At 52.4% G+C, this 5,000-nt stretch overlaps 1 non-coding gene across 1 annotated transcript in view; it reads left to right on the top strand.

Annotated features, from left to right (window-relative positions):
* Positions 1-3,370: 3,370 nt before the first annotated feature.
* LOC126435541 (small subunit ribosomal RNA) overlaps positions 3,371-5,000 on the top strand; it is a 1,909-nt gene continuing 279 nt past the window's right edge. Inside the window, exon 1 of the ribosomal RNA XR_007580016.1 lies at positions 3,371-5,000. This exon is cut by the window's right edge and continues 279 nt beyond it. This is a non-coding gene — a ribosomal RNA (small subunit ribosomal RNA).

Raw genomic sequence — 5,000 nt, 5'->3', positions numbered from 1 at the left:
AACCTAACCTATGTTGTGCCTTAACCTAACCTATGTTGTGCCTTAACCTAACCTATGTTGTGCCTTAACCTAACCTATGTTGTGCCTTAACCTAACCCATGTTGTGCCTTAACCTAACCCATGTTGTGCCTTAACCTAACCCATGTTGTGCCTTAACCTAACCCATGTTGTGCCTTAACCTAACCCATGTTGTGCCTTAACCTAACCCATGTTGTGCCTTAACCTAACCCATGTTGTGCCTTAACCTAACCCATGTTGTGCCTTAACCTAACCCATGTTGTGCCTTAACCTAACCCATATTGTACCTTAACCTAACCCATATTGTACCTTAACCTAACCCATATTGTACCTTAACCTAACCCATATTGTACCTTAACCTAACCCATATTGTACCTTAACCTAACCTAATTTGTGCCTCAACGTAACCTAATTTGTGCCTCAACGTAACCTAATTTGTGCCTCAACGTAACCTAATTTGTGCCTCAACGTAACCCATGTTGTGCCTCAACGTAACCCATGTTGTGCCTCAACGTAACCCATGTTGTGCCTCAACGTAACCCATGTTGTGCCTCAACGTAACCCATGTTGTGCCTCAACGTAACCCATGTTGTGCCTCAACGTAACCCATGTTGTGCCTCAACGTAACCCATGTTGTGCCTCAACGTAACCCATGTTGTGCCTCAACGTAACCCATGTTGTGCCTCAACGTAACCCATGTTGTGCCTCAACGTAACCCATGTTGTGCCTCAACGTAACCCATGTTGTGCCTCAACGTAACCCATGTTGTGCCTCAACGTAACCCATGTTGTGCCTCAACGTAACCCATGTTGTGCCTCAACGTAACCCATGTTGTGCCTCAACGTAACCCATGTTGTGCCTTAACGTAACCCATGTTGTGCCTTAACGTAACCCATGTTGTGCCTTAACGTAACCCATGTTGTGCCTCAACGTAACCCATGTTGTGCCTCAACGTAACCCATGTTGTGCCTCAACGTAACCCATGTTGTGCCTTAACGTAACCCATGTTGTGCCTTAACGTAACCCATGTTGTGCCTTAACGTAACCCATGTTGTGCCTTAACGTAACCCATGTTGTGCCTTAACGTAACCCATGTTGTGCCTTAACGTAACCCATGTTGTGCCTTAACGTAACCCATGTTGTGCCTTAACGTAACCCATGTTGTGCCTTAACGTAACCCAATTTGTGCTTTAACGTAACCCAATTTGTGCTTTAACGTAACCTAATTTGTGCTTTAACGTAACCTAATTTGTGCTTTAACGTAACCTAATTTGTGCTTTAACGTAACCTAATTTGTGCTTTAACGTAACCTAATTTGTGCTTTAACGTAACCTAATTTGTGCTTTAACGTAACCTAATTTGTGCTTTAACGTAACCTAATTTGTGCTTTAACGTAACCTAATTTGTGCTTTAACGTAACCTAATTTGTGCTTTAACGTAACCTAATTTGTGCTTTAACGTAACCTAATTTGTGCTTTAACGTAACCCATGTTGTGCCTTAACCTAACCTATATTGCGCCTTAACCTGACGCACGTTGTCGCTGAACCTGCTCTGTAATTGTTATGCAACTCGTTAAATTAGTGTAGTGTTGCCTAACCGCAACCCTCGCAATATAGTTCGCTATTCGCACTGCCCGGTCCCCTGTGTATCGCGTCATGTTAAACACCTTGCAGGTGTTGCTGACTTTCCACATGCTCCTGCTATACACTGTAATGTGGATAGCAGCAGGACGTACATGCCCCCCCCCCCTTCCCCCCTGCCTTCGCAAGCTGGTCGTTGAGAAGTTTGCATGTTCAATGCCCTTCGCATGCCGACGTACTCAGCCTACGTTGTGGTACGGCCTGTCACCTGTCCGCCGATGTACGCAAAACCCACAAACTGTACTGCACATTGGTCCGTATGTACTGAATGATACATCGTGGCACATGTGTGACCGTACGACGACTGCGCCTAGCAACGGCAGACCATACAGTCCAAATATTGTGCACGCAGCTACGTGTCGTCTCCCTATAAGAGCTGGATTGCAGTGTGGTACGCCATTCAGACGTGTGGGAGGAACGGACGCCCTGGATGGCGATCAGCATGAGCAGTCTGTTGATGTAGTGGAGCGTGTATTCGGACGTAGTCGTCTCTTCTCACACACCGTGATAGCATGTTGCACCGCGTTCCACATCTGCGACATCCTGCAGAGGCCGGCTGACAGTCGTTCGCGCAATGGACACCGCATACGTACGGGGGCTACCTTCCACGTGTTCTCGAGGCGTGCACATGTTGTTGCGTCTATGTGGGCAGACGTAGTGTGTTGTGACACCTGACACAGGCATGCAATACTCGTTGCAAATGGCGATGGACGTCTACGTTTGCTGGTGACGTTACGCAAATGAACAACAGGTAACCCGTTGTGGTGCGGTTGTTCTCGCTAGAGGTGAATCAGTGTTGGCGACGATCGGTCGAGCTATTAACCGGTTGTTTCAGGGATACCCACCATGCCCACGAACGTGAAAGGGGACCCACCATGCCCACGAACGTGAAAGGGGATCTGGGTGTGAGGCGATACGCGGCGGTGGCTGGGTGGGACCGTCCCCGGCCGGTGAGGGGGGGCCGCCCGGCGTGCTGGCAGCGCGGTGCGTGGGCGCACGCGCTACAGCCGGCTGGTGGGGGCGGCCAGTGGCAGGCGCGCCGGCCGACGGACGCGGCAGGCGGCGCAGCTGCGCGCCGGCGCCCCCTGCTCGCGGCGCCTTGCGGCCAAAGCAGGTCCTCGCGGGCCCGGTGCGAAGCGCGGTGGCCATCTGCAGTGTGCTGGTCCGATTGAGGACTGTGTGCGCTGAGGATGCGCCGCCGCCCGGCGCTCGGCGCCGCGACGCCGTCTGCTGCTCGGTCGCCCCAGCGGTTCTCGCAGGTGGTTTGTATCGCAGCTGTGCGGACGTGTTGGCGCGTGCGCTGTGCTGGGAGAGTTCGCTTCGGCACCCAAGTGGGGCTTTTGTCCTTCTGTGGCGCTGGCGTTGGAGCTGCCGGTCACCGTAGGTGGCGCGTGTTGTCTCCCGCCGGCAATGCCACGACAGCACGCTCCCGGGCCTCTGTCGGCAGCGGCAAGCTCAGTTGGGAGCACGGGTGGTCGCACCTAAAGCGTCTACTCGCCTAACTCCGGGCGATTGCGCCTCTCTCGAACCCGACCAAGTACTTAGGACGGCGCTGCGCGCCGCCGGGACCTGAGAGGGTTTCGAGGTGTGTTGTGCAGGGGAGCTCAGCCTCCTCCTGTTTGCAGAATAATTGAGCGGACGCTTGCGTGTTCGCGCAGGCCCCCGGGACACACTCCCGGGCGGCCGGCTGCTCAGCTCTAGTTGACGCAGCTCCCTGGTTGATCCTGCCAGTAGTCATATGCTTGTCTCAAAGATTAAGCCATGCATGTCTCAGTACAAGCCGCATTAAGGTGAAACCGCGAATGGCTCATTAAATCAGTTATGGTTCCTTAGATCGTACCCACGTTACTTGGATAACTGTGGTAATTCTAGAGCTAATACATGCAAACAGAGTCCCGACCAGAGATGGAAGGGACGCTTTTATTAGATCAAAACCAATCGGTCGGCTCGTCCGGTCCGTTTGCCTTGGTGACTCTGAATAACTTTGGGCTGATCGCACGGTCCTCGTACCGGCGACGCATCTTTCAAATGTCTGCCTTATCAACTGTCGATGGTAGGTTCTGCGCCTACCATGGTTGTAACGGGTAACGGGGAATCAGGGTTCGATTCCGGAGAGGGAGCCTGAGAAACGGCTACCACATCCAAGGAAGGCAGCAGGCGCGCAAATTACCCACTCCCGGCACGGGGAGGTAGTGACGAAAAATAACGATACGGGACTCATCCGAGGCCCCGTAATCGGAATGAGTACACTTTAAATCCTTTAACGAGTATCTATTGGAGGGCAAGTCTGGTGCCAGCAGCCGCGGTAATTCCAGCTCCAATAGCGTATATTAAAGTTGTTGCGGTTAAAAAGCTCGTAGTTGGATTTGTGTCCCACGCTGTTGGTTCACCGCCCGTCGGTGTTTAACTGGCATGTATCGTGGGACGTCCTGCCGGTGGGGCGAGCCGAAGGCGTGCGACCGCCTCGTGCGTGCTCGTGCGTCCCGAGGCGGACCCCGTTGAAATCCTACCAGGGTGCTCTTTATTGAGTGTCTCGGTGGGCCGGCACGTTTACTTTGAACAAATTAGAGTGCTTAAAGCAGGCAAGCCCGCCTGAATACTGTGTGCATGGAATAATGGAATAGGACCTCGGTTCTATTTTGTTGGTTTTCGGAACCCGAGGTAATGATTAATAGGGACAGGCGGGGGCATTCGTATTGCGACGTTAGAGGTGAAATTCTTGGATCGTCGCAAGACGAACAGAAGCGAAAGCATTTGCCAAGTATGTTTTCATTAATCAAGAACGAAAGTTAGAGGTTCGAAGGCGATCAGATACCGCCCTAGTTCTAACCATAAACGATGCCAGCCAGCGATCCGCCGCAGTTCCTCCGATGACTCGGCGGGCAGCCTCCGGGAAACCAAAGCTTTTGGGTTCCGGGGGAAGTATGGTTGCAAAGCTGAAACTTAAAGGAATTGACGGAAGGGCACCACCAGGAGTGGAGCCTGCGGCTTAATTTGACTCAACACGGGAAACCTCACCAGGCCCGGACACCGGAAGGATTGACAGATTGATAGCTCTTTCTTGATTCGGTGGGTGGTGGTGCATGGCCGTTCTTAGTTGGTGGAGCGATTTGTCTGGTTAATTCCGATAACGAACGAGACTCTAGCCTGCTAACTAGTCGCGTGACATCCTTCGTGCTGTCAGCGATTACTTTTCTTCTTAGAGGGACAGGCGGCTTCTAGCCGCACGAGATTGAGCAATAACAGGTCTGTGATGCCCTTAGATGTTCTGGGCCGCACGCGCGCTACACTGAAGGAATCAGCGTGTCTTCCTAGGCCGAAAGGTCGGGGTAACCCGCTGA

The sequence above is a fragment of the Schistocerca serialis genome, unplaced genomic scaffold (genome assembly GCF_023864345.2).
Source record: "Schistocerca serialis cubense isolate TAMUIC-IGC-003099 unplaced genomic scaffold, iqSchSeri2.2 HiC_scaffold_1211, whole genome shotgun sequence".
In the NCBI taxonomy this organism is placed as follows: Eukaryota; Metazoa; Arthropoda; class Insecta; order Orthoptera; family Acrididae; genus Schistocerca; species Schistocerca serialis.
The sequence above is the reverse complement of the archived record's forward strand: the minus strand, read 5'-3'. Positions and strand labels throughout refer to the sequence as shown.